The sequence below is a fragment of the Ambystoma mexicanum genome, chromosome 1p (genome assembly GCF_040938575.1).
Source record: "Ambystoma mexicanum isolate Mex_15411 chromosome 1p, UKY_AmexF1_1, whole genome shotgun sequence".
Lineage (NCBI taxonomy): Eukaryota > Metazoa > Chordata > Amphibia > Caudata > Ambystomatidae > Ambystoma > Ambystoma mexicanum.
Window position 1 is genome coordinate 418,323,044 of NC_090921.1, and position 19,762 is coordinate 418,342,805.

Sequence of the window (19,762 nt, forward strand, 5' to 3'; positions counted from 1 at the left end):
GAGGGACAAGGTTTCCGTGTTTTAATCTAATCATATTATAAGAATTTCTGTTTAGCACGGGAGGGGTTCTCTAGCAAAAGATGAATTGATACGTTGGCTTCATCAAGTGAGATACAGACAGTTGTTTTCCACATCCGAAGAAATTTGTGGTCTGATGAACGTACATATTCAGCAAGAACATGGAGAAGTTGATTGGAGTTGAAAGCTAATAGACATTTTCTGTAAAGCATGCATAACTTCCAAATGTACAAACAATACAACAAAATAATTCCCATCTCATGTATCATTAAAGCCATTGGCGTCGAATTGGGAAAACATAAGAGCTGTTTCCAACATTTGCTCTCTAGTTTTAGCCAAAAAAATCTCAGGGAGAACGGTCTTAGTTTCTACACCTCATAAAATCTGAGGGGCCGCTTTTTGATTGAAATACTGAGTAAATCAATGCAAGAAAAATTCGCCATGTTCGGCATGAATCACTTTGGCTTGAGAAATGGCAGTGGACAAATTAGACTTGATGGAGGCCAAATAAGGAATATCTGACACCTGATTGTTTTTGTTAATTCCTAAGTAAATGTACTAATGTACAATTTCCAGCAGCGAGTCAAGCAAAGACCAGGTTAAGTATTTTGTCATAGATCGAGGAGCGGAGCCACACATGATTTTGGTTTTGGCCAGGTTGATTTGTAATAGATTCTCAAGCGCATAACTTCGCAAAGCATCTAACATCCTCTTCAGGCCCTTTGGGGTTTTCAACAGCAACCCCAGGTCATCTGTGTAGAATAACCATTGAATTAGCTGCAAACCCAGTTTAGGTGCACCAGTGAGTAGACGCTTAAAGTTATTTTTTAAATCTGCGATGAAGAAGTTAAAGAGGGCCGAAGCAAGGATGCATCGCTGCTACAGCCCTCAGTGCATCGGAATAGAGGTAGAGAGGGTTCCAAAACAAATGCTAGTCGGACTTGGATGGAGGTGTCAGAGTGTAATTGCTTCACCAGAGATCTTATGGAGGATGGACAATTTGCTTTAACAAGTTTAGATAGTAATAGATTTCTGGAAACAAGTCAAAGGCGACACGAAAGTCCACGAAAGCCAGGTAGAGCAGTTGGTGTTGTGCCACACACTGCATTTTTATAGCTGAAATGGTCATCAGGTTGATTGCTGTGCCCATGCCAGTCTGGAAGTGGTCCCGACTTGAGGACTTCATGGTCCATTTATTGAAGTCTCTGAGAATGAATCACGCGAAGATTTTACTGGATGCATCAAGTAAGGCAATTGATAGATGGGTACAATCACAGATTTTAAGCGTGAAGATTTAAGAGACTTGATTCTTATCACGTAGTTGAAGATGTTGTATAGGATTGTGGCCCAAGCTTCAGGGTCATCTTTGAACATGATATTACTCAAACCATCAGGGCCTGGTGCTCTTGATCGACTGGACTTATGAATATAATAGATGATGGCCCTCATTACAAGTTAGCCGGTCCGGAATCCGGTCTTACTGTGATGGCAATGACACTGTTTCCGCGACCACAAGTATGCAGAATCAAGGCACAATCAAGGGTTGTCGGTCGCGTTCCCCCGTCCAATGTGGAACCGGCCACACTGCCATCACGGTAACACCCACGGATACAGAATCACCGGGCCACATAACAACGCAACATCCATGTCCGCCGTGGCCATGCTGGAATCAGCGGATGCAGAAACACCGGAACCGGAAATGCTGCGATCGTGAAAACAGAAAAGGCAGCGGCAGCCATTACAAAAAGCTCAATCCACTGCAATCCTCTGCAACCACAAGGCACACAGCCCCTGTAACTGCTGAATTCCAGCTATTTTGTTTGTTTGTTTGTTTGTTTATTTATTTGGTAATGCGCACCAAGCCCTTGGGTAGACGGGTGCAACAGAAACAAGAAATCTTAAAGCTTAGTTACAGTGCAAAGGTAGCAATACATAGAGCAGTGATTGCAATCGGAGCAAAATACAATATACACAATACATGATGTACATAGCAATGGTCTTAGTAAATCAAGGAAACATTCACATGAGTGTCAGTCTATGCACACATACATATACACATATGTATGTACAACCTTACATGTCAACGTCATCGTGTATCCATAGTGCATATACATATGACAAAGCAGACAGCCATGCGTGCATGGTTAACCAAAGTACAGTGTAGTTTGGCAGAGCCGGGGTTGTGAAGGGCTGGAGAGGTAGAGGTGCAAGTCGTCAATTAGGTATCATTGGTGTGTAGCCAATTGAGTATCTTGTGTCTGAGTTTTGGGTAAGGTTGTTCTAGTCTGAGGTCAATTGGTAATTTGTTCCAGCATTGTGCATCTTTAACAGGGAAGCTGGTTCCTCCTGCTGTCGAGCGTTTGAACCTGGGAATCTCCAACATAGATGAGTTGGCAAATCTCGTAGCACGGGTAGCTGTTCTCCTAGTGATTTTATCCATTAGGTATGGAGGTGCTAAGTTATTCATGCATTTGGAGATGAGGGATGCTGTTTTAAGGAGAATTCTGTCCGTTATTTTCAGCCAGTTAACCTCTTTCCTAAATTCGGTAATATGCTCTCTGTACGGGATGTTCAATGCTGCCCTCAGGGCGTTATTCTGTAGTCTTTGAATTTTGTCTGTAATGTATTTGTTGGCTCCTGAGTACAGGGCATTACAATAATCTAATCTTGACATGATAAGAGCATTGGCAAGTGTGGTGCAGCTCGCTCTCGAAAGGTATGGTCTGGCAGCTCTGATGAGTTTGCAAGTATACGTTGTGGATGAGGCAAGGGAATTGACTTGCTTTTTGAGAGTGAGAGAGGAATCCAGGTAGAATCCTAGAGTTTTAACTACAGACATCACCTTTATAGGGTTGTTATCAATGTTAAAGGATGTATAGTTTGGGCTGAGTTTTTGGATATTAGCTTCAGAGCCTAAGATTAGTAACTCGTCATTTAGGCAGTGGCCATGGGATGCCATCCATGCCTGAATGAGGGTGTATACTTTGTTCACCAGGGCTGAGTCCGCCTCGAAGTTGCCCGAAAGGGGTATGGGGATCTGTGTGTCATCTGCATAGTTAGTGTAGGTGACACCCAGTCTGTCCAACTTGTCGAACAGAGGCTTGGTAAAGATATTATACATGGTAGGGGAGACGCAGGAATCTTGTGGGACCCTGCAGGTTATTTTGATAGTGTCAGCCGAGGCTGAAGTAGAGAAGACTCTCATGGTCCGGTTAGCTAAGAAGGATTGGACCCAAGCTATATCATCTTTGGTGAAGTTGGCGGCAGATTGGAGGTGGTTGCACAACACTGCATGGTCCACCAAGTCGAACGCTGCCAACAAGTCCAGTAGGAGTAGCAGAGCTATTTTTCCATTATCCTTTAATTCTTCAATTTGTGTCTTAAGGTCTATCAGCGGTGTTTCATTGCGATGACATTAAGGGTCCCAGCCATCCGCCAGTGGAAACCACGCTTCAGCGAGGCAGAGCTGACCGTGCTCGGGGACCACATCGTGGAGAATGCACCAGCACTGTTCAGTGCAGATCAGAGCGTAGCACGCAGCAGAGGAGGAAAGGGATATGGGGAGAGGCTGCACAGAAGTGCACAGCTGTGGGCACAACAGTGTGGATGGTCAAGGACTTCCACAAGCGGTGGGATGATCTGCGGCTGAGTGTCTGTAACCTGATGGCAGCACACAGGCAGCACAGCACTGGCACAGGAGGGGGACCAAATTCCCCACTGAAGCTCCAGACCTGGGAGGAGAGGTGCAGCAGCATCATGAACCTTGAGGGGATTGAGGGAGTCGGTCAATCAGAGGTCAGAGCAGGCACACCTGGCGAGGCCAGTAAGTACACAGAGTGCAAAGCCTTGAGTGTGAATGATGGAAGACCAGCCCACCCCTCCCGGCTAGGGCTTAGAGGCGCGCAACACAACACATGTATCATCCCCCCACCACCCAACCAGGGCCTAGGGGCACACAACACAACCACCATCACCCCTGACCCCCCCACCCAGGGCCTAGAGGCAAACAACACATCCACCATCACCCCCCACCCCACAGCCAGGCCCTTGAGGAACACAACACATCCACCATCACCCCCCAGCTAGGGACTAGAGACACATAACACATCCACCATCACCCCCTCCCCATCCAGGGCCTAGAGGCACACAACACACCCACCATCACCCCCCCTGCCAGGCCCTAGAGGCACACAACAAATCCACAATCACCCCCCCCAGCCAGGGCCTAGAGGCACACAACACATCCACCATCACCCCCCCCCCAGCCAGGGCCTAGAGGCACACAACACATCCACCATTGACCCCACCACACCCCACACCCCCTTGTGACAACACCACCCGGAGAGGCAGACGCGTGCAACTGTGTGCAAGCCATGATTTACACACCTGATTGCATCACCCATCAATGTGTGTACTTGCAAGTGGACGAAGTATGAGGAGTGCGTTGCATGTGACGGCCCCAGTCACATCCTGTCACACGACTAACAGCATGCCCTACATTCCCCCACAGGCACATCAACTGACAGTGACTCAGCACAACAGCCAATGGCAAGGGGGACTGCACGAGGCCGTCGGACAAGGCAATCCCAGGACGCCACTGCAAGCTCTTCTGGCAGACAAGCATCCGCCACAGGGACGGTGCACGATGACACGGGCACCCCCATCCCAGCTGTGCCTGCAGTCCAGCATGTGGCAGCACCAAATACACCTGCAGCCCCTTCCATTGCACCCACTAGTGCCTGTGGGCCAAACAGCGACAATGATGCAGCTTGCATCGAAAGTGCACCAGGAGAACAGGGCGTTGATGCACAAGAGAATGCCAATGATGGGGGCAACACCAAACCAGAACAGCCGGCCACATTCAGCCCCATGGGACTACACAGTCCGATGCGCTCCCCCACACCTTCCATCCCGGAACTCTGCACCCGCCTACAGTGCATCGAGGAGCAGCAGGCCAGTCTCACACACCTGTTCATCAACAGCTCCAGGAGGCAAGGCTGCAATGGGAGAGCACTGCCACCTCTGTGCGCCGCCTCTCACATGCGATCGGGTGGTTTGCCACAACAAATATGGTGTTATCACGGTGGATCAGGGAGGGCAACAACATTATGTCCAACATTGCTGAGACAATGCTGGTGGCCCAGCAGGTTTTCATGGCCTGTGTGCCAGCAACAAACCCTTTTGTGGTCTCCGCCAGCAGCACACCCTTGTGTTCTGTGACCAGCAGCCCTCGTAGGGGGTCATCACGGCTGGCAGGTGCCTCTGGGAGGGCCAACCATGGGCACAAGCGTGGCCGAAAATAGGCTGTACATTGCGGAACTGTTCGTCAACAAGTTGTGATGGGGTCTGGGTTGGTGGGTGGGAACGTTGGGGAGGTGGGGGTTTGTCCTTAGTGGGGTTTGTAATTTTGGGCCTGGTTGGTGGGTGGGAACATTGGGGAGATGGGGTGGTCCTTAGTGGGATTTGTCAGTTTGGGCCTGGTTGGTGGGTGGGAATGTTGGGGAGGTGGGTGGGCACGTGTGGTCTAAATTGTAATCCCAATCCTGTTTCCCCAGTTAATCCAACAATATAGTGGTGTGCAAATGCAAATGACGAGTGGACATTCTCATTTCATGTGCATTGAAATCATTTATTGTAGTAGTGCCACAACACGAAGTGCTGAATGTGCACATGTGGTACATCAGAAGAAATTGTATCTGAGTGCTCATGCATGTGGTCCATCAATGGCACCGTGGCCTGGTAGTGCACCCATCCCATCACCGTCTTCATCATCATCATCCTCATCTGCTGGCTCGATGTCCGGGGGCAGTGGAATGTTCCTGCGTATGCATACGTTGTGCAGCATAGCACATGCTACCACTATTTTCCCTGTCTTCACCGGGCTGTAATGCAAGGCACCACCTGATCTGCTCAGGCAGCGGAACCTGACCTTCAGCAGTCCAAAGGTCCGCTCTTTTCCGCCATGTATACGTATGTGTGCCCGGTTGTAGGCCTCCTCATGCCTGTCCTGTGGCTGTCGTATGGGCGTCATCAGCCATGGCGTGAGTGCATATCCGCCATCACCTGCATGGGAGTGAAAGTAGGGCACATGTTACTGTTTGTGGTATTACTGTCTGTATCAGATGCAGTCCACAAATGCCCCTTCTGGTAACCCGATGTTTGACTCATCTATTGTGCACACTTGGATCACATTTCCATGCTGGGTTCTGTGATGCTCAGATTCGTGGAGTGACGTTAGGCAAGGACGTGTTCCAATCATTGTGATGTACATGTGTTCAGATGTGGTGGGTGACTCCGGCATTGTGATGTGATGGGCAGGGCAGATCTGCATCAGGCAGACACAGATGACTGCAAAGATGTGGCCACTGCGTACAGCACAAGATGTGCCCATCGTGTGCATGCCAGTAGCAAATGTATGTCAGGCGGGGGGGACTCACAACCTCATGTTACATTTGCATGTAGTGCCACCCCATGGCTAGGGTGTACATGGAGATAGGCACAGCTTTGTTTTGCGTGACATGGCATGGTGCATTAATCAAGTCGCCGTGGTGAGCTGTGTGGATTCTGGAGCTTGTCTATTGGTACATGTCTAAAGCCCCCCTCCCAATACATAGGGGTCATGCATTTGCAGTTCTGCTGGCCCAGCTACCTGGGACACTGTGGGCCTTGACTATTCCCCACCCCCAATACACAGGGGTCACTAACCCAACAGCCATGTGCTTTGTCCCGCATAACGTTCCATGTAGCATGGCAATGTAGAATTCCGCAAGACCATTGAGTCATATGTGGACCCCAAGAAACGTGCCCAGGAATACGTGATGACTTGTTGGCATCCACTACCTTCTGGATGTTCAGTAAGTGGAATTGCTTCCGATTGCAGTACACCGCCTCAAGTGCATGTCTGACAGTCAAATCCACGTGCATGCAATCTAATGCGCCTAAGCAATTGGGCCTGCCGGCAATGGCATGGAAGGCCACTTTGGTTGCAATGACCTGGGCAGGGGAACGGGGTAGGGAAATGTGCTCTGACGCATGGTGCAGCAGCACATCCAGTACCTGGATCAGTATCCTGAAAAAGCAGGGTTGTGACAGCCCGTGTAGCTCCCCAACAGTGTGATGATAGGTTCCGGTGGTGAGGAAATGCAGTACGGAGACCACTTCCAGTTTGGAGGGATTGCAGTCTGGATGCCGATGCTGCTGCTGATGTCCTCTTTAATGAGAGTGACGATGGATATGATTGAGGCCCTGTCAAGCCGGAACAGCGTATGTATCTCAGTTGGTGTCACGTTCCAGGATGAGGCCCTGATGCGGGGTATGGCTGGCTGCCTGCGGGGTGGTAACTGCTGCACATTGAGGTTTTGGATGGCCACTGGGTTCCTGATTTGCCTCCTGCACCTACGCCGCCTCCTCCTCTGCTTCAGTGCTGTTTCAATGTACACTGCTGCTTGCAGGCTCCCTATCCCAATTGCTGCTAGGGCGACTGACAGCACGGTTGTGTTGGAAGGTGGCTTGGGTGTGGCCCTTTTGTAGGCTCCCAGTGGCCTATTATCTGCAGCTGACCTGATTGTGCACACCTGGGGCCTGATTCAGCTCACCTGCCACTGTTTAACGCCATGTCCACAGTGCTGGCAACACCGGCACAGTGTTCACGGTGTTTCTGCCATGGTCATGGCGGTATTTCCGTGTCCATGCTACTCGTAATGTGCCCGGTGTTGAGCATTGCCGGTGATTGTGGGTGTGCCGCCGAGTCGTCCCGCTCTTTGCGTGCCCAGAGCTACCGGGTGCGCTGACACCGCGGGGGCAGGTTTGCAGTGATGGTGTTTCCGGCATCGTGAGTCAGAATGAGCCGGTCCCGTATCGGAACCGTTAAATCCAGACCGGCTAACTTGTAATGAGGCATGTCTTCTTTGTTGATATGAAGATCGAAATTGTCGAGATGTCGATCCACACCCAGGCACGGGGGGATATTTGTGGTTGCTGCAGGCAAAGCATATAAAAGGAAAAATGCAGCTGTCACTGCTGTTCTGTGACCCCATTCATTTGTATTTATGCCTGGGTTATGTGATTGGAGCCGTTGAGCATTTTCCATATGTCAGCAGAGGACTTGGAGGCAATCGTGGCCAGCATGAGCTCTCCATCTTGCTGGTACAACTGAGCTCTGCAGGCCCTTGTCCAGTTCCGATATTTAGTTTTTAGCTGCCTCATCGCTTGCATTCTGTCTTTTGGAAAAAGGTGTGTAGCTAGTCATTTGGCTTTACGAAATTTTGACGTGACTTAACCCAGAATGGGCTGCAATCTGATATCCATCCCATACTGGAGTGTCAAGTAGCCACGTTTCCTGTAGAGCGATGATGTCAAAAGTATTCAGACGATTTTGTGTTCCATTCATGGGATGCACATACCCTCTTGTGTTCCAACTTGCCAAGGATACTAGGAGCTTGTTTATTGGCTTGGATTGTTATGCTTCAAGGTTAAATCGATTTGGCAGCTGATGTGATGGTTCTCTTCTCATCTGAGGATGTTTTGATATAAATTGATGAGACTTTGAACAGGTGACTGACAAGGAATCAAAAGGCAGTTGAGTCCCTTTGAGAACTTCAAAAGCAGCACTTATAGGCTTAGGGTTCGGATCCTGCTACATTCAAAACCCAGATCGAATATCTCTTTTTTGGCTTTCCAGATCGCATTTAGGACCACTCCCGACTGAATGATTAGTCTGACCACAAATAAGTCATTAAGTTCTAAGAATTGGACTTGATTAATGTCTGATGAAACTACATCTTCCAGGCTAGGGATTTCACCAAAGATGTTGAGAAGGCATGCCCTGTTCAAGTCATAAAGCACATTTGGAGATGGCCTGCATTTCATGAGAAGGCAATGATGGTATGGGTGCTTATTGCCTACATTCGTATCACGTTGAGAGGAAGGTTTGGCTGTTTTGGTGAATCTTGTCAGAAGGGTGGTATTTGATGCAGAAAGGCCTATACCGCTCCTTGGAATTAGGGTCTTATGAGGCAGATCTTGGTGACCAAAGGAGGCTGCCTATGTGGCTTGCATAAGTCTGCTGTTTTTGGCTTCCATCTTCTTAAAGGAGGGATTGTACTGTGTCAAAAGGTAGCGGTCAACTGGTTTCTGGATTTCCATCTGATGCTGCTCTAAGTTTGGCAGTTCTGCGGCTTCTAGAAGCGTTTAGCATTTCAAGGGTGATCTATCAAAGAGGTGTGCATTGTAATATGACACTTTGGAGGTTCATGGTTTGAGGCCGTCTGATCATTGACAGCCTGAACCAGATTATCTAGTGGTTCATAAGGGATTATAGATCTGGTATTTCTAGAAATGTTATCTACTTCAATATTTGTTACTTTTGCATACTTCTATGTACAATCACACTTTGGGTTTTGCTTGTAGAAATTGTTTGGAAGATGAGTGGACTGCAAGCGTTGTGTTTTTAGGTTTTTGTTCTCTTGAGAGGGAGGTTTGAGATGTTTCTTTTTTGACTTAGCTGTCACAACTGGTGCAAAGATGTTACATGATTGTTTCGATGTTTTGGGTTCCAATTTGATGGAAGACAACCTTGAAGGAAGTTTAGAAACAGGGGGTGGGGCTCGAAAGGCCTCCTCACCATCCTGTTCTCGAGGCTTGATAATATAATCAAAAGTAGGAAGAGCTGCAGCAATTGGGCAGGTTGTTTGTTGAACTTCCATGCAAGTTGCATCAGAGCACCCAGACACAGCTGGGTGAGATGTCATCAAGATGGCTCCATCTGATGTAGAGGGGGGTACGATTCTTTAGCATGGCGGGCTCCCTAGTGGTATCAAGCTGCACTAATTGTGTGATGAGCTTCGTTTGATAGTTAATTTCCTTCTGCAAGATTTCAAAGAGCTTTCATAGTGAAGTTATCACTGTGTTCATGGCGATTAAGGTAAGCTCCAAATACGGGCTTGCTTGCTGTGCGCAGACTGACACTGGATGAAAGTATGTGGGAGGAGCTGGTTTGCTCGGCGTTGGATGAGAGTAAGATATTGAAGAGACTGATGAGTTGTGTATTGAGTGTCCAAACATGATGGGGGATTGTGATAAATTCTGTGTATCGCAAAAGCAAGAACCGCCAGGACATGCAAGCTTAGGATGCACTGGCTCCAGGACCTGCTGATCACTGGCATCTGTTGGCTGGTCACTTACAATCAAAATGTGTTCAGCAGTCTGCGAAAATGCAAACTTTGGATGAGTTGCGAGTCCACAAACAGACGGATGTCATTAAGACATATGACCAAAGTGGTCGAGCATGTCCCTGAAGACGTTGTTAATAAAATTCTGAAATGTGACAGCAATGTTGAAGAGGCCAAAGGGCATGACCAAATACTAATTCACACCATATTTGGTTTTGAATGCGGTCTCCATTCATCACTCGGCGCACTCAAACCAGATTGTACAACCCTTTGTGGTTGAGTTTAGTAAAGATGACCAATGACTGCAATTGATCCAATAATCCTGAAATTAAAGTAATAGGGTATTGATTTTTTTATGGTCACTGAATTTAGTGCCCTATAATCTACACAAGGCCGGAGGTCCCTCTCTCTTGGGGACAAAAAAGAGGGGTAAGGCAGCGGGGTAGTGGTAAGGCCAGATACAACCATTCTATAGCGCAATGTCGATATATTCCTTGAGGACCTCATCCTTCTATTTGGTAAGGGAATTCACATGCCCGTGAGGTATGATAGCACTTGGTTCCAAGTCGATGGGGCAGTCGTATTCTTGATGTGGGGGTAGTTGTTTGGGTTGCTTCTTATCGAACACATCCAGATAATCGTGGTACTCTTTGGGGATATTCTACATGGCATCTCAGGCAATAGCTCCTATGATAGGAAGCCCAGAGAGGAGAGCCAGACATGTGGGAGAGCCTAAACCAAAACACTACTCCCTGCAGAATGAAGAGGGGAAAGGATACAGTTTATTCTATCCAATCGATTACTTCATTATGTTGCTGAAGCCATGGAATCCCAAGGTTCACACCAAACTGAGATGCAGAGATCAAATCAAAAGAGAGCACTTCACTATGTGCCTGGTGCATAGTTATCTTTATCTTTCCAGTTTCTTTTATTACTTGGCCAGACGCAAGGAGGGTACTGTCCACTGTTTGTACTGACTCGGAAAGTGGTTTTTGCATGAGCAGAAAACCACGCTCCTTGGCAAACTTCAAATCCATATAATTTCTGGTAGCCTCTGAATCAACCATAACCAGAATGGACAAAACATGGATGTTGGTTATGTGGGAGTTCATCTGAATATAGATATGGATGATAGACGTGGGGACATGTGAGCCAGCGTTGGAGGGACTCGTCCAGCTGGATATACTTATGGACAAGTCTTGCCATTTCCCGACCGTCTCACCAGGCATTTAGGATAGGCATATTTGAATATTCTGACCACAATGAGACACAAGTTCGAAGACCAATATCTATCTCTCAGCACTCCTTTGTAAGTAGGGCATACGTGGCCCTGATATGTATAGGTTTGGGATTTCCAACAGAGGTAGGGGGACTCACTTCATTTTTTCCAGTACACAGTTCTGGCATTCTTTGCTCACCCCGTGTTTCTCTGATACAGACATCCACCTGAAATACCAGATCTAATAAATCCAGACAATATGAAGGTGCGATGAAACAACCAACAGTGCATCCTTAAACTAATCTGACAACCCTCTGTAGAACACTGCTGCTTTCGCAAGTAGGCCTTACCTTGTGTTAATGCCAAACATTCAAGGTCACATGCCTGGGCCTTTTACCTTCCGTCAAAGACTTTAAGAGGTCATCAAAATTATATAGAGGCAAATTGTTTGCTTCTAGTAGTGGATTGGCTCACATTGCGGCCATCCCACCCAAATGGTAGAGCACAAAAGCTGCTTTATTATTAGCATCAGGAAATCGTAACAGACGGCACACTAAGCGTACATTGCATTGGTTATTAAATGTCCCATTGGTTATTAAACGTCCAATATAGCTTAGTGTCTCCTAGATAACGTTTGGGTGGATACATTGGAAAAGTAGCAGATAAGACCAGTTTTGGGTTCCCTGTGGGATTAGGGTGACTGGTCGGGGAGGGGAAGGACCAGCTGCGACATCCCTGAACTCATCTGGGGGAAGGGGTTGTTTGAGACTCTGTACCGCATCAATTTGCTGATGGAGAGATGCATGAGCCGTCACCATATCAGAGCAGGAATCAGAAAAGGCTTGCAACAAAGCAGCTATGGGGTCTGCTGCTGCGTCCATAGATACGCTGCAAGGGCTAATATGTGAGCTCCTGAATCTGTCAAGTACCTGTTACCTTTCCGAACCTAAGTAGAGAGGTAATAGGTCTCCTTTTTCAGGGAGCACTTTCTCCCGAGTATGTAGCCTATGGGATCAATAACTGAACCGCCAGGCTAGAGGCTCAGGCGAAAAAAGGCAGGAGGATGGGCACATCAATCTACAGGGGAACAAGAAAGTGACCGCACAACACTGTAAAGTATATGTATAAGAAACGCTAATCTCCCCTTCTTACCAAGTCCCCTTCCTACCTGTGACATTCTGTTCTGACAATGGTAGGAAGGGGACTTGGGAAGAAGGTGAGGTTGGTGTTTTTTATACATTTACTTTAAAGTGTTGTCCTGCCTCTTACCAAGATAAGGATAGTCCAAAGGTCAGGAACACTGCCCGTCGCTTGTAGCCTGCGGACACCTAAAGTCAAGGGACGCAGGGACCTATACCCGGTGGCACGAGGTTGCAAACTAAAGGAGAAAAAGAAACTAAAGTTCAAATCCAACAGATCTACTTAACAACAGGAGAAACACATATAAGTTCCACACAAAATATCCAGGGGTAATCCAGTAGCAATCTAAGGGAAAAACAAGGTCAGTAAACACCAATACATCCATCCACCCAAGATGAAAAAACAGGCATGGGTAAATCCAGAGACAGTCCAAACACACAGAAAAAATGCAGCAAAACCCAGATCCAGGTATTAGGCCTGCAACAGTACTCACTACGGGGTAAACAGCAGTTGAGGTGTGCTGCACCGGTCACAGCTCCTTCATTTATGGCATGGGTAAGCGGTTAAGTGGCAGTTCCAGGTGACGTGATGATATCATTGTGCACTTTTTGCGAACATTCGGGCTTCTGGGAATTGCAGTTCCTCCGTACACTTGCTTTGTGAGTCTCTATGGGCTGTGCCAGTCACTGCCCATTGCAGTGCTCCGACCGAGCCTGCAGATCGGGGCATGGAGCTGGGACCTGGCATACAGCTGAAGTAGGTTTCGTGGCTGGTGGGGTGACATGGAGACATACAGGTCGACACTAGCTGGAATGTAGGGCTTGCAGTGAGCTTGGAGACAGATTAGTGCCAATGGGCTAAATGAGCATACCTGTCTCACACAGGCCTTGGTGTGTGTGTGCCCTGGAACTTAGGATATTTGTGAGAGACCCTGGTCTGTGCACAACTGATCCAGAGGGATTATAAGGGTTTTTAGTGGTTACCCGGAGGGCTAGACTGGATATGCTCAATCTCAAAGGTTTTTGCTCATTGCTGTAGATGTTTGGTACACAGTATTTACCACCTATGCCAGACCTAGACCCAAAAGGGGAGCTAGACACACCAAGATGGGGTCTTTTGCAATAAGATAGGTTCAGAAGATGGTGTCTTTGTCTTCATGGGGCAGGATGGTGTGCATCAACCCCTACTGGTATAAAGAGGAGACAACCAAGTACTGGAGGCAATTGCAGCCCTGAGATCTTCCGTTCAATCAAACATTGAGGAGGTCAAGGTAGATGCAAACCTGCTGAGACAGGATGTTCGGTCCCTCGCTGAAAGAGTCGCCATTACTGAGAGTAACCTGAAAATATGAATGATACGAAGACACTGCAAAACTTAGTGGATGTCCTCACAGTGATAAAACAAGATCCTTCAGTATAAGATGGAAGATGCTGAAGGGAGTATAAGGAGGAATAATATCAGAATTCTAGGCTTACCTGAAGGAGAGCTAGGACAAGATCTGACCAAGAAGACACATAGATCCTTGAGAAATAAACCACTGCCGGTGTGCTCTCGAGTCCAATAATAGCACGTGTTCTGAACCTTAAGGATAGAGAACAGGTCCTTCAATTCTAGAGAGAGGGTAGACATATCCAAAGGGTATCATCCAAGTGGGCTGTCTATCCAGATAATACAATGTAAGCCCAGAAGAGACGGAATATGTTTGTCCCCACCAAGGAAAGGCAACGCCGGCAGGGACTGAAGTATATGCTAATTTAACTGGTCAAACTGAAGGTGCTCCATAAGGGAAAAAAGTCTCTTCTTCAATACCCCAGAAGCTGTGAATCAGTGGATGGATAGTAATGGGAAAGTTACATTACGCAAGAGGGTCAAAGACTGATCAATGTGGTGGTGCTGGCTGTTCTGGAACCCTGGAAGTAGACGATGTGGTGAAGACTTAGCGTGAGATATCAGACCCTATGGGAAGGTGTACACAGGCATAGTATTGCATTATCACTTAATTGGTGAATAGCTACGCATTTGGCATTTTCCCCCTACAGTTTCGTTTTTTAACAAGGTACCCGAAATTAAGGTACTTGGTCAACTGCAGTTGTTTAGTTTCTGGATTGGGCATGACTGGTAGATTTTCTCGAATGGCATTGTACAATTGAGCGCTTGGTTTGGCTGTATATTATGGTTGTTCTGTTGTTTTTGCTTGTCGGCAGGTGTAAGGGTATCTGCTCGGTTGGTGGGCGGGATGCCTCAGTGTTGGACTGTGACCACTAGGGTGGGTACTAGATTGCACTTCCTGGGTAATCCTCAAATAAATGCTAATTGAGATGGGTGTCGAATACGTGTTATATGGAGGTGGGAAGAGGTGGGACGATGGTTTGAAATGTGCTCTTCAAATGTAAATGGCGAATATTATTAATGTGGTGACATGGAATGTTCGTGGGTTGAACAGTTTTGTCAAAAGAAACAGAGTGGTCTCTTACCTGCGTAGGAAGCATGTGATGATAACTTTACTCCAGGAGACTCAATTAATGAATGATAGGCAGACTGCCCTTATTGCCAAATGGGGTGGGGTGGTTTATCAGGCTAACTACTCCACATACGCTAGGGGGGGTTCTCATATGGGTGGCTGGATCAGTGCTTTTTAAACTGTTGGATGTAGACACGAATGGAGAGGGTATAATGGTGATGGTACACATGTCTGTGGAACACAGGGAGGTATGCATTATGAACACATTGTGAATATCAAGGGGTAGATGTTAATTGCACATTAGACCTCAGGATTGATAGATACAATGATAAATACACAACACAGGGCCTCATCACGAGTTGGGCGGTACTCCTTAAAATCGGCGGTAACGCTATCAGCACCGATTTAAAGGATCAGTCGGATCAAAAGTCCAAATACCGCCGGCGCCATTACAGCCGGCGCAAGTGCAGCCGGCTGTACAAGCATTGGCTGTAAAAGCGCCAGTATCCATTTGCGCTAAAAATAGCTATCACGAGTCTGGCGTAGGCGCAATTACCGGCAGACAATCCGCCGAAAATACCCCCAGCAAAATGCTGGAGGTAAAAGAACACAGGCCACAGCAATAAGGGCCCAGGTGAAACCAATGCAAATCAGAGGCCAACAAAGGACCCACCCGTGCACAACACACCCTACCCAACACCATTTCACCAGCAGGAGCAGGGAGGAGACAGCAATAAGGGCCCAGGTGAAACCTATGCAAATCAGAGGGCAGCAAAGGACCCACCCATGCACAACACACCCTCCCCAACACCATTTCACCAGCAGGAGCAGGGAGGAGACAGCAATAAGGGCCCATGTGAAACCAATGCAAATCACAGGCCAACAAAGGAGCCACCCATACACAACACACCCTCCCCAACACCATTACACCAGCAGGAGCAGGGAGGAGACAGCAATAAGAGCCCAGATGAAACCAATGCAAATCAGAGGCCTACAAAGGACCCATCCATGCACAACACACACTTCCAAACACCATGCTGCCATTTGGACCTGGGAGCCTTGATGTGGACATTTACCTGCTGTGCCTGGAGCTACAGAGGCCAGCCAACCAGGCCAGGGACATGGGTGCGCAGGGGGTGGTGGGGATGAGGAGAAGGAGGAGGAGAGCAGCACCAGCAAGGCAGCCAGCCATCCCTAGGGTCAGGCCAACACCCTGGGCCCTGACTGATGGCCAGTTGGTGACCGAATATCGGCTGGACAGAGCAACCATCACCCAGTTGCTGGACACAATCCAGGCTGACATTGGCAGCCGTATAGCCATCAGCACAGCAGTACCCCTGCTTGTGAAGCTTGTGTCCATGCTACAATTCCTCGGGACTGGCAGCTACCAACAAACCGTTGCCATGATGCATGGCATGGCCCAGTCCGCATTCAGTGCCATGCTGGGACAGGTGCTGGATGCACTGTTGAATCATGTGAATGAGCACCATGCATTGCCAGCCACACAGGCACAGGTGAACCAGCTGAAGGGTCAATTCCATGCCATTGCCCAAGTCCCGAATGTAATAGCAGCCCTGGACTGCACACATGTAGCACTCGTACCACCCCAGGCACTTGAGGCAGCCTACAGAAACCAGAAAAATTACCATTCCCTGAATGTGCAGATGACATGTGGCCCTGACCTCACCTTCAGCCACTGCTGTGCCCGCTATCCAGAATCCATCCGCGACTCCATGGTCCTGCGCAACAGTACCCTGCCAGCGTACATGGAAAGGCACTGAGGGCAAAAGACATGGCTGCTGGGTGAGTACAAATGTATACCGTAATGCATGTTGATCCACATCTGATGGGGCTGGTCACACACAGTGAAATCCCGGAATGTTAACAGGCAGCACCATCACTGCAGCATTTCCATTCAAGCACCTTGCACAAGAAACCTTGGACATGCCCAACACAGCAGAAGACACCCATTCAGGATGTAAAAGACATGTGGCAGCACAGTGACATATGGAAGGCCTACCACCACAAAGCCTCCTGCGTGAGTAGCACTATGGCTTCCCACACTGACACAGTACAGACATCCCACCCTGCCCACCCGACAGTCATGCAAATGTAACACAAAAGTCGGCACATCCACAAAAGCACCTCACATAAGTAGTCTGATTAATGCCAATGTACATCCCCCAAACACTGTTCCCTGATTGGCCAATGAAATGCCTGGAGAACAGTACACAATAGTAGCAACCAGCAAATGCAACAGCAGCCAAAGGGAATGACAATGACACATGAGATAGCCACTTCTCGCATGCACAAGCAGATGGAAGGGTTCCCTTCCCCAGTGACAAGGGAATGAGTACTGTTACATTTTGAAACAGAGGCGTACCAAGTTGTGAGTACTCCATTGAATCAATGCTGCTTGTAGCACAGCACACTCCACAAGTATGCCAAAATGACACGGATGACTGAGCCCTGTACACCCACTGAACTTACCTTCTCCCCAAACCTGCTTTCTCTCCCTTGCAGGTGATTCTGGATATCCCCAGTACACATGGCTCATGACCCCTGTGAGTCATCCACACACTGCAGCCGAGCGGGCATACAACATTGCCCATGGTCGTACAAGGATACGCGTGGAGAGGGCATTTGGACTGCTGAAGGCACGCTTCCAGTGCCTAGACCGTATGGGAGGGGCATTGATGTATGCACCTAAAAAAGTTGGAAAAATTGTACTGACATGTGCCATGCTGCACAACATTTGCTGTCGCAGGAATGTGCCACTGCCGCCAATGCTCATGTGCAGCCACCTGAGGATGGGAGTGAAGGTGATGACGTGCCTGAAGGTGTTGCACTTGCACAAAGGGTTGGGCTGAGGGAGGGGAGGTTGGCCAGACAGGGCTTGATTGATGATTTTTTTTTATATGGGTGACGGCTACATTTTGCACATGTCACTTGAACATTAAAGAGCACTTAATCACAATCACAACTGTCCATGCTTTGTGAATTTTAAAACGTGATTTATTCTCAGTTTAACTATCCCTCCTACCCCCAGTGAACACCCAGCACACAATCCCCCCTACCCCCAGTGAACACCCAGCACACAATCCCCCCCAGTGAACACCCAGCACACAATCACCCCTCCCCCCAGTGAACACCCAGCACACAATCCTCCCTCCCCCCAGTGAACTCCCCACAACAGTGCAGGTAGGTGCATGTTTGTTCTCAGGGCACCCACAACGATGCCATGTCCAACTACGATGGTCGTGGGCGCTTCCATGTCCAGGCCCCTCTGGTGTGTGTGACCTCAGGTGGAGCATTGAACAGCACCTAGGAGAAGGCTCAAGGGATCCCTCCGTGGGTGTAGTGGAGGTTGATGGGACTGACCCGGTTGCTTACATATGCTGACGAAGAAGGTTGTTCCCTTCCCTTGTCTGCTCAGCAAGTGCTGATACTGCCTCACACAACTCCCTTACCCTTTGACCAAACCCTGTCAGGGCTGAGGTGCATTGCTCTACCACTCTGCGTGTGCACGCATTGTCTTGCACAATGTACTTTCAGCCATGGCGTATGGATGCACTGATGGCCTTGGATTCAACTTTGGCCTGTTTGGCCTCGATTACGTCCAGTCGTCCCATCACTGCTGCTCCCCTAACAAAGGGTACCCCTGGTGTGGCAGGTACCGGCCTGCCACATGTGCGCTGTTGGGGGGGGGGCTGCATGGGGACATGTTGCTGGCTTGGATTGGGCTGCCGGGCTCTGAGTGCCGGTCTTCAGGGCTGCCATATGATGGTGTGTCGTCGTCTGGCTGTGGTGTGCGGACACAACGCACATGCACACGTGGGGTTTGTGCTCCCTGTGTGCCTGGCCCTGGGGTCCCCTGTGGTGTGCCCATCCCTTCGGCATCACTGCTTCCGGGGGAATGCAGACGTCCTGCCTGATACGCACGTGGAGGTGTCACTCCCACGTCAGGCTCTGACCCACAGGTGACTCCCTCTGCATCGGGAGTATGCATGGTGGCTTGGGGCCAGCTGGCCGCAGACTCCCTGCGGATATGTGGGTGCTGCAGCGGTCTGGTTGGGCTGCGTTGTGGTGATGTGGGATGGGTCCGGCGTCAGTTCCCTTCCGCGCGGCCCCTTTGTGGGGTGGTGGTGCTGGTCGAGGCACGCTGCCTCTGGCACTGTGATGGAGTGGCCTCCTCCCCGTCATCTTCATCCCGTAAGGTTTGCCGTGTGCCTGTGGGGTACATAGGGTGTGGATTGAGTTCAAGGCAACCTACATAAGTATTAAGCAGTTCATGCCAGCAAGTGGGATTGTAGACAGTATCAATTATGCATTCAACTTGCATATTGTTCAGTCACCATGTGGTGATTGGTGTGATGTGTGAGTGTGGAGGTATACTGCATGGGAATGTTTGTGTGATAAGATCACATGCGGGGTTGGGGTGCACTACACTCAGGGTCCTGGGGGTGTATTCTTGCACACTCACACTCTACGTAGCTATCCCATGGCTATGGATGTCTGTCCCCTGCCCCTTCTATTGATGCACTGCACATGCAGGGTAGTCTAGGTGGCACTACGGTTCAATGGTTCAAGGGGTCACATATGGGTGTCTGTATTGCCTCACATGCATTTCTTTACATTCATTCACTCAGGGTCTGCATGTGTGGTACTTTCAGTTGCATGCATTCGGGTGGGACTCACCTGCAGTCGGATCAATGCCAGTGCCTGCCTCCGCTCCACCAATTCCCTCGATGGTGC